This window comes from Ostrinia nubilalis, chromosome 23 (genome assembly GCF_963855985.1).
Source record: "Ostrinia nubilalis chromosome 23, ilOstNubi1.1, whole genome shotgun sequence".
In the NCBI taxonomy this organism is placed as follows: domain Eukaryota; kingdom Metazoa; phylum Arthropoda; class Insecta; order Lepidoptera; family Crambidae; genus Ostrinia; species Ostrinia nubilalis.
The window spans coordinates 1,759,390-1,770,062 of NC_087110.1; the positions used below are offsets into that span (position 1 = coordinate 1,759,390).

At 38.7% G+C, this 10,673-nt stretch overlaps 1 long non-coding RNA gene across 1 annotated transcript; it reads right to left on the reverse strand.

Annotated features, from left to right (window-relative positions):
- Positions 1 to 4,354: 4,354 nt before the first annotated feature.
- LOC135083266 (uncharacterized) lies at positions 4,355 to 5,864 on the reverse strand. The gene is made up of 2 exons (XR_010259557.1): positions 5,741 to 5,864; positions 4,355 to 4,742 (listed from the first exon to the last, which is right to left on the reverse strand). It is a non-coding gene; the product is annotated as an uncharacterized LOC135083266 (long non-coding RNA).
- Between the last annotated feature and the right edge of the window lie 4,809 nt (positions 5,865 to 10,673).

A 10,673-nucleotide genomic window follows, 5' to 3' on the forward strand; every position in this document is an offset into this window, starting at 1 on the left:
GCAGGATTTTCATTTCCATTAACATGATGCCAAATTTTTGCGTTGAGTTTCGAATTAATTTCAGTAATTCTATTCGCAACAAATGTGTGAAATTTGTACGCGGGAGAATGTATCCACGTGAGAGTGACAGTCGAGTCTGAAAATGCGTAAATTGAGTTAACAGGATAACGATTCTCTATACTATCGCGAACCGATAATAAAAGATTTGTCAAGAGCAGCGCTGCGCACAGTTCAAGCCGCGCAAGAGATATTTTCTTTAAAGGCGCGACGCGCGATTTGGATGCGATAAGAAAGACTTCACCGGGTGAATCTGCATCAGAGCTCACGCGCACATAAACTACAGCTCCGTAGCATACGTCGCTGGCGTCCGCGAAGCCCATGATAGTGACGTGACAACCCGCGGTGATTCCTATATGACGAGATATTTTTAATTGCGATAAATAGTTAATCTCACTATCAAACCGATTCCATTTATTTTTTATTGAGTCTGGAACTGGCTGATCCCATTCAAGTTCGCGCTGCCAGCATTCTTGAATTAAGAGTTTGAGAAACGCTGTCACAGGGCCTAGCAAACCCAAAGGGTCGAATAATCTAGCGGTTGCGGAAAGAATCGTGCGTTTTGTGCATTGGTCAGAGTTAGTAGAGTTAATTTTGTAAAGAAAAACGTCATCATTAGGAAGCCACTGCATGCCTATGATTTTTGTCGTAATTTCTGAGTCAGTGTCAAAATCGACGAGCTGTGGATTTTTATGCGAATCGGGAATCTTATTTATAAGCTCAGGGTTGTTCGAGATCCACTTAACCATTTTAAACCCCCCGGCCATGAACATCTTAACCATTTGATGGTAAGATTGTTCAGCTTTTTCTAACCCGTCCATCGGTGAGACATAATCGTCCATATACATACAGGATTGAGCTTCAGACGCGGCGATAGGATAATTCGCGCGCTCGTCCTCAGCGAGTTGGCGAACGACACGCATAGCGAGGTAAGGCGAGCTAGAAACGCCAAAAGAAACCCTATTGTATTGATAAGTATCAATCGGTGATTCAGGATCAAATCGAAATAATATGCGTTGAAACGGGTGGTGATTTTGATCAAGCTTTACACAGAAATACATCTTTTCAATATCAGCAGATAAAGCGACTGAGAAAATGCGTAAGTTAATTAAAAGATCAAAAATATTACTTTGTAAGTTTGGGCCAGTGTAAAGAACATCATTTAACGACTTTCCAGAGGTTGTTTTACAACTTGCATCTAAAACGACTCGAATTTTTGAAGTGAGTTTATCTGGTCGGTATACTGCATGATGAGGTATATAATAATTTGGAGTATTTTCCTCTGAATTCGATGCGTTTTCAACTTTTGACAGAAAACCGCGATCGATACAGTCTTGAATATTTTCATTATAGTTAGTGCGTAAGCCCGGAGTTGAGTCTAACTTTTTTTCTAAGTTATAGAAGCGACGCCTAGCAGTAAAATAAGAATCGCCGAGTTCTGATGGGTCGAGTTTAAATGGCAAAGAAACTGTATAAGTCCCAGAGTCGTCGCGAGAATGAGTTGATTGGAAAATGTTTTCACATATTTCCTCGTCAGGGCTGATGTGTCTCTTAGTAGGTACACTTTCAAGCTCCCAAAAGCGTTGCGTGAGTGATTCTAATGAGTGCGAGTCTACATTGCAAAAGAATGCTTTATTATCATTGCGTGAATGAGTTGAGTAGCACTGAGCGCGTCCCATAGCGAGATATCCGAGCGTGGTTTCGATGGCGATGACAGAGGATTGCGGTGAAGTTATTTTATTACTACCTAAAAGAAGCGGGAATATCTCATTGCCTAACAAACAATCGATTTCAGCAGGGATATCGAAGCTGTCATCAGCCATAGGAAGACCTTGTAAATGCGATAACTGGGTTATGTCAACCCTTACATTAGGTAAATAATCGGTTATTGTATCAATGACGCGTGCGTTAATTGTGTATTTACACCTGGGATCAAAGCGTGAGGCAATTGTGAAAGATACATATCCTAGCGACACACTTTCAGACTGACCTATGCCCTTAATAGTGGTAGGTAGCGGATTGACTTTTAAGTTCAGTCGCGCACAACATTTATTTGTGATAAAGTTGCTCATCGAACCTGTGTCTAGAAACACGCGTAATTTTTGACACGTCTTATTATTGTCATAAGTATACACTGACGCGGTGGGTAATAAGACCGTGGTACTAGATTCATCAGCGATCGACGGCGTGACTGCAGAGAGAGATACATTGTTGGTTGGCATCGATTGCAACGGCGGCGTGACCGGACCGGGCGCGGACATGGACGCGTCGGTCGGCGAAAGCGTAGCGCTGCAAGTCAGCTGCTGTGACGTCATAGGTCTATTCACGTTAAAATTATCTATATGAATAAGAGTGTGATGTTTCCGTTGGCAAACTGAGCAACGATTTTGAGATCTGCAATCTTTAATGTTATGAAAGCCTAAACAATTGAGGCAAAAGTTACATTTAGTAACTAAAGAGTGGCGAGTTGGCGCATTTTTCGAGAGAAAATAACTGCATTTGAACAGGGCATGTTCAGGTTCCGTCTTACAAAGTTGACAATTCTTGCGTACAGCGGATGGAGTGTATGAGCCTTGCGAATTCGGTTGAGATTGGAAGTAATGTTGATTGAGTTTTACTCCAGAAGCTGTATTAGAAACAAACGACTGTGTCGGTTTCGAGTTTTTAGACTGCGATGCGAAATTCGTTTTATTATTAACGTACGGCTTATTCTGCGTAAAACATAAGCGTAAAGCATGGATTTTATTCTGTTCTTTTATAAAAGTCTTGAGATCATTAAACGTAGGCATTTTTACGTGCTTAATGGATTGTTCAAATAAATTTAGAGTGTCTTTGTCTAATTTACTGAGAGCAATATGAGTCAAAATGAAATCGGAAAGGTCATCAATCTGTAAACGTCGTAAGGCAGCTTCAGCTGAGCAATACTGTTCCAAAAATTCATCTAAAGATTGCGATTTGAAGTTTATTAACTGTTCCAAATACATAGAGGCTTGTACTCTTATGTCTTGGTATTTTTCTAATAGGTTGTTCCAAATTATGTAATAGTTCTCACCAGTAGGTGGAATACCCGAGCAAATTGTAAGTGCTTTTCCGGAAAGTTTTCCTATAAGGTATTGAGCCTTTTCACCTGGAGACAAACCAGTGTTCTCATGAATAAGCGTTTTAAAATTTTGGTAGAAAACGGGCCACTTGGAAGGGGCTCCGTCGAAAGAGACTAGTTCTAAAGGCGGTAATTTTTTTATGAAATCCTGTTTGCGACGCTCTGTGTTGGCTTTGAGTTGTGCGATGGAGCTTTGCACCGAAAGGATGTTACAGTACAAATCGTCAAACGAGTTGAGTGCGGCAAATGTAGGTTTGAGTTCCTCATCATTTTTCATATAACACAAATTAAGTTCGTCAATAGTATCAAGAAAATCCGATCTTGTTTTTTCAATCGAATGCATGCGAGACATGAAAATTTGTTCAATCTGAGGGTCGGAGACCTTTAGGCTGAGGTCGTATAGTTCCTGAACCCTCTGAAAAAGCGCTTCTTTTTTAGCTTCAAGCAAATTAATTTTGCGTTTTACTCCCTCCATTGTATTGTAGGTGAGCAAACACACGCACGAGAGCTAGCGTTAAAAATGAGTTGAGTTGTGCGTATTTATTTATAATCCAGTAGGAAAATAAAATGCGTAGCGTATGTAAGCGAATTTGAAATTGAATTGAAATAAAATTTTAAAAGATTGAATTTAAAAAATACACGTGTTTACAAACAACGAGTTGACGTTTGAGCGAATAGTAATTTCTAGAATGTGTCAAATATCAAACGAATCGAACTTTCCAGAAAGAATGTGTCAAACGAGCGAATTTTCTAGAATTTTCTAGAGAGTTGTCAAAATGACGGATGCGTGAAAATGTGTAGTTGTGATTTTCTGTAAGTGTAAAGGATAGGAAATGAACCATGCGGCTCGGTAGGACCAGAAAGGAGTTGTAGGAGATTGGGATAGGAACGGGATGGGATACCTTCGATTGAGCAGACTCCACAGGACGGTCCAAGCTTGGTTCTTCTTTCACTTTCACAAACACTTGAATTTTTATTGAGATGAGTTTAGCGCGCGATTTGGGTTTATTTGAATTGGTTTATTTTGGATACTTATTTAGTATTAACGCCCAGATAGGTAGGCGAAGCGGCGCGTTGCGATGCGAGAGCGAGACTGAAGGTGGGAGGGAGAGGATAGGAAAAAGGACTGTCAGAATGAGTGATAGAATAGTGTGACATGAGTTTGAAATGTATGAGGTTTTAATGCTGGCGCGTACAACATCAAATTACAATTTCAATCCAACAGTGTTAAATTTTGCTTCTAAACAGGTGTGCTTTGTAAATACTAATTAATAATTAATTAGCCTGGAATATAGATAGGGGGGGGAATAGATGGGGGAGCAATCAGAGGTGGTCTGCTGGATCCAACCGCAGAAACCTGTCCTGTTCCACCCGAGACCTGAGCTACGACGTTAGCAGTTTGTCCCGTTGCCGCTCCCGCTGCTGCTGTACTGCCTTGAGCTGCATTCTGGGCTACTGCTCCAGCGGCTGACGATTGTCCTGGTGATCCGGAAGCGTTAGCTACAGCTGATACGGGAGATGTCGACGCGCCGGCGGAGGATTGGGGTGAGGCGGCAACGCAAGCCAGCCCCGCGAGGAGGCACACCTGGAAAAAATTGCAAAAGAATCTGAGAAAGGCAATTTGAATTCAGGAATATTCTTTTTCTTTATCTTATTCGTTTCGCTCTTGGCAGAGCAGTCGTGGTCACGTTGAGGCATTGTTGATGTCCCGCCATCTCTCTCTGTTGGCACACTGCCTGGTGCAGTCACATACGCGGTGCAGTCAGGAGTATAGTTAAATCATCTAAAAAGACGTCGATGGTTGGAGAGAGGCATCCCCCAAAGATTTCAACAAAGACCGGTCCTGCGTTGCCCGCATTCAGGTGCTTCACGCGACCTTCACCGGATGGTTGGTTGGTACACGGAGTATGAAGCTTGTCTGCCGGTACTCGAGAAATTCCTTCCTCAATGGCTATCAAGTTCTACGAGTTAAAGGTTGCCTGCAACTTCACTTGAGTTTGCAGGCTAGATTAAGATTCTTCTGTTGATCTCCTCACTTCTCGACACTCAGGGAATCTCAGAGCATAGCGCGCTCTGTCACCCTTTGGATGACCTAGTGTGGAGACTAGAGACTAACTGATGATGATGATGTTTCCCATTTAGGCATGCTGTTTGAGCGTAATATTACCTATTTTTGAGCTGAGGGCCTACTATGAAATCGCAATTTGAAAGGACATCATCCACGTTTCATATATTTTTGGTCCAAAATCAAAAGTGCCGGCCAACAAAAAAAAAGTGCTGTATTCTGACAGAATACGTCCGCCTTAGCATTTGTTACTATGACACCAAAGCTGTAGCACCACTGTGCGTCGTAGTATTTGAGATCAGTCAGTCGTTTCATATATTTTTAGAACCCAAATAGGTACTACGATGCACAGTGGTGCTACACAGCTTTGGTGCCATAGTAATAAATGCTAAGGCAGACGTATTCTATCAGAATACAGCACTTTTATTTTTTGGCCGGCACTTTTGATTTTGGACCAAAATGGATGATGTCCTTTAAAGGTTTGTCGCTCCACTCAAATTAAAGAAAGTGTGTCTCACCAGAAAGATTTTCATCGTGAAGCCAGTGGTGGTGTTAGGTGCAGTTTGGGGAATTGGCATGTTTTTTTCCTTTTATATACTCTTGCACAATATAAATCATAATAAATAACCAATAAAACGCAACTGTCCTAACAAACCTCTGTACAAACTCGTGATTATACGGGGTGGCTGCGAAATTTAATACTTTTTTTTTTTATCTATCTTTATTATAATATCTTATGGTGTTAATCATGATTGGCCATTGGTGTCAAAGAATATCGTAAGAGTATGACTTACTTGACTTATGCCCGTTTTCACCATCAATTCCTAATTTTTGTGATTTATATGGTAACACATAACAGGAATTTTGTTAGGGGTATAGGGGTCACTCAAACATTAGGCATTTATAGTGAAAACGGGCATTAAGGTCCTATATTCCCTAGATTATTAGGCAGAGGGCGTCCACAAAGAGTCCTCCATCGCATTCGGTCTTGATCTTCGCGTTTGATCTCGCTCCAAATCTTACCGATTTTCTTCGCCTCGTTTGCTCTGCTACAGTGCGCCACCAAGTTTGCTTATGGCGCCACGCTTGCGTTTTCCTTGGGGGTTCCAATCGAGAGCCTGCTTGGGTATGTGATCGGGATCCCTTCGGAGAGTGTGGCCGATCCAGTTCCACTTGCGGCGCTTGATCTGCTAATCGATCGGAATTTAAGAATCGTAAGAGCATAATATTGGCTTAATGCTAATCGTATTATGTAAACGGTGTAAATTGTTGATATAGGTGATTTCACCCTATATTATGTGAGTCACCATTATTTGCCTTTTTGTTATTGAAAGAGTTTTCTTTTGTGTATCATTCTTTTTAACAATCGTATGTCTATGCACTTGAAATTTTGCATTCACCTTTAATAATAATGTAAAATTTAAGTATGGCTGCCACTCCAAGATAGCAGATTTTTTTTTCAACCTCCAATTTAATAAGTATCAAATGAAAAGGCTAAGAGAGAACAAAACGATAAAATTAATTTAAAATTAAATCTATCAAAAAATTACCATAAATTATGCTACAAGCCTGAGAGGGCATTGTAAGATGAAATTCGCGTTAAGAATATTATTTATTTCAAGACAAATATTACGTATATTTATTGCCTCAACGACAATTATTGGTAATGTTTAAACAACAAAACAATGTGAACAAAAGAATGCAATAAATTTTACGTCAACGATACATACAATGTGGTACTAGCAATAAACATTATTGACTATTGACATTGACCTTCTGCGTATACATATAAATTCACTAAAAAACAAAATATTTTAATTCTTTTTTACTCGTTTTTTTATACCAAGCACACCTTGTCATTTGTAACTTGTAATTTGTAAAAACTACTATTTATTTCATCATCATCATCATTTCAGCCACACGACGTCCACAGCTGAACATAGGCCTCCCCCAATGACTTCCACATCGCACGGTTGGTAGCGGCCTGCATCCAGCGCCTTCTTGCTACCTTCATCAGGTCGTCTCGGTCCACATTTAGTATCAGTGCGGAATATCATCAACAGCCCTTTACAGTCCACTGCTGGACTATGAGCCTCCTCCACTATAGTGGAGGGTTTTGCCATAATCTCCACGCTAGGCAGGCGGGTTGGAGATCGCAGTTTAAAAGATTGATGTTTTTCAGAGAGCGCTGCTGCCCATTCTCTGTTTGATGTGTAGTCCCTAAGTCGCCTCTTACGACACCCGCGGGAAGAGTAGGGGTTGGTGTGTGGAATATAAAGAACTTTGATTTTCGAATTTGAACTATGTCCACTAAACGAGAACAACTAATTAACTAGCTTTTTGTTAATCCATAATTTAACCTTTGTGCGTCTAACAGCTGTTAATTGAAATTAATAGCACATAATTAATGTGCTTGCTAATAATAATTAGCAACACTGGTTAGCCTTTAATTAGTGTTAATTTAGCAAATTATTAAATAGGTTGAATAGTTTTATTATCGTACAAATGAAAAGCGACCTTTAATACTTAAATTGAATTCATTTGAAGTTGTTTTTAACCCCGACGAAAAAACAACGGGGTGTTATAAGTTTGACGTGTCTTTGTATCTGTCTGTCTGTGTATCTGTGTGTCTGTCTGTGGCATCGTAGCTTCCGAACGGGTGAACCGATTTTGATTTTGTATGAAAGGTGAATTAATCGGGAGCGTTGTTTGATGAAAATCGGTTCAAGATGGCCGCCTCCACAAAATGGCGGAACATAATATTCTTTAACAACTCCCTACCATGGGTATCAAATGAAAGGTCTTGAATAGAAGATTAAGGATTTATTACTTTAAAAAAGCATGAAATAAAAGAAATGAAATAAAAAATTGGAATAACCCCAGACACAAAAAAAAACGTCTAAAAACTAACAAATAATATTTTAAAACAATAATGTCGCGTCGGGGAACCGCAAAAATGCAAGTCAGACCCTTTATTCAGATTTTTTAGTTTATACTTTATTTTTTGTCTAGGGAGTTACATGCTTTTGCCCGCGACTTTACCCGCGTTTCATCCAAATCCGTTCAGTAGTTTTTGCATGCAAGAATAACACACATACATACAAACTTTAGACGTTGACATAATTAATAATAATGTCCTGTTAATTGTTTTTCATAATGTAACATAACGCCATCTATTGAGCAAAACTGGTCACCATCATTTGAATATTATGAAAACCTCCATTCCTTCTCACATCTTGGTGTACAAGATATTTCAACTCGTCAAAAACTTGGCGAAAACTCGACAATTTTGACTGATGGACGCTGCTCGAATACAGAATTCCACTCGCAAAAACTAGAAGGTGTGTCTTCAATATTTATGAATTACTCTGCAGAAACTTTTGACTTTGTAGTTATTTTGGTTGTGGAATTTTTGTTCATTTGTCGAGTAATGTTTGGGGAAGCAGAGGTGGATATTGCGTAAAATTGGTGATCCCTACTAGTCCTACAAATTAATAATATCCTACTTCCTACCTACTAATATTATAAGTCGGAGCGGTGGCCATGGCTGGAATGGATCTCGGATGGAATGGATCATTATGTACCTATTAGAATGAAACAACCATAATTATTTGAAGTTGGTTTTTAATACTCTGCTGTCCTTAATTTGTATTTAGGTGAAAGAGATTATTTTTTCTTTCTATTTAATAAACCTACCAAGCCATGAAGAATTTTGTTGTTCAAACAATGAAAATTCATTTTGTATTATAATTATCTTTGTCATTTTTAGGGTTCCCCAAGTAACTTCTGAAATGGATTCATTATAAAAATAAGAGACATTTTTCTCGGAAATAATTAGAGCGGATATACATATTGCTCGTACTTCGATTGGTGACTAAAAGTGATAAAAGGAGTTTTTAAACAATGAATCAAATGTAATCATTTTTTAAATAAATCATGTCCTAAAAGTGATTTCAAAGTTCTCCTTTTTCATCATCTTTTTCAGTACAGTATACAGCAGAAATCATTCGCATATCTAGCTCAATCATCTAATTAATGGGATGAAAATGCACGGAACCCTCATCAGGCGAGCACAACCCACACTTGTCAGGTTTTTTCATTAGACGCTTATTACCCTGAAACCTAATATCACGTTGTCAGAAAGGGACACCGCGTGAAAAGTGAGCGGGACGAAAGTAATTACTTCCACTTTTTCAGGCGAGTAAGATAAATAGATGAAGTTTTGGGTATGCTGACGCGGTAGTATCGTTTTACACGGAAAATAAATAAGTATTCATTTTAAATACTCGGACTAATATTGGAAAAACTTACGCCCATATTCACAAACATTACTATGAGGTCTCACAGTGCGCGTGGACGCACAGGTTGACACACGAACCAATCAGCTCTCTTCTATTTCTATTCAAAACTCTACTTATTAAACGCTGTGCGTTCGATTTGCTGCTTCACTATAGCAAGCATCATCATCAAAAAATAGAGTATCCTTTACAAGTCAGACACTAAAACACTGTTTTTTGTTCACAAATTAATATATTGTCTTTTTTTGAAAAACGCTTCTCACGTACGAAGTCACGAGCACAGCTAGGTTAATTAATACATTGACAAGGCATGAAATAACATCTTATACGTAATCTAATCCCACACCTTACAAAATTGTCCCGTAACATTTGTGGGTACCTTTAGTCGCTTTTAAACCTGACACCATGATTACCATCGAAGAATATTAAGTCAAAATTGGTCTAATTATACCACGAAAGCAAACCTACCTATCATCTTCACCTTATACAGGGTGGAATTTTGTAATGCCACCTGGAGGGAAAGTACCCTACTGTAGATAGAAAATTTTACTGAATGAAAACATTCCTTTATTTTTTAAAAGGAAGAGAACTGCATTTAAAAATTTTCGAAAATTTTTCGAAAATTCTCTACCATACCATACAATTTCCTGTACATAATTAAAATTATTTAAGATTTCATGGTTTTCCTATCATTTGATTTATCAAGTTTGTTAGAGAGATTTCATCCTTATACTTAATCCTATCGATTGATGCAATAAAAATACAGGATGTAATTTTTTACAGATTTTAGTTGGTTCGAATCCCGGGTGTGGCAAGCAAATTTTTGGAAATCTTTGAATGCAGTTCTATTTCTTTTCAAAAATAAAGGAACGTTTTCTTTGAGAAAAAATTCTATCTACAATATTAAGAGTACTTTCCCTCCAGGTGGCATTACAAAATTCCACCCTGTACATTATCTTACCCTTTTTCTATCAAACCAAATCATAATGAAATTCGACGTACGCAAACAAAAGCCAAATTATTTAACAGCATCTAATTGTGTCGTTCCAATTAATTTTAACAAGGAAATCGCTGTAATAGGATAGCAAGTGTTCGTCTCGAAAATTATATATCGTTACCTGGAAGGACTGAATCAAGGCTCATGATGGAGGTG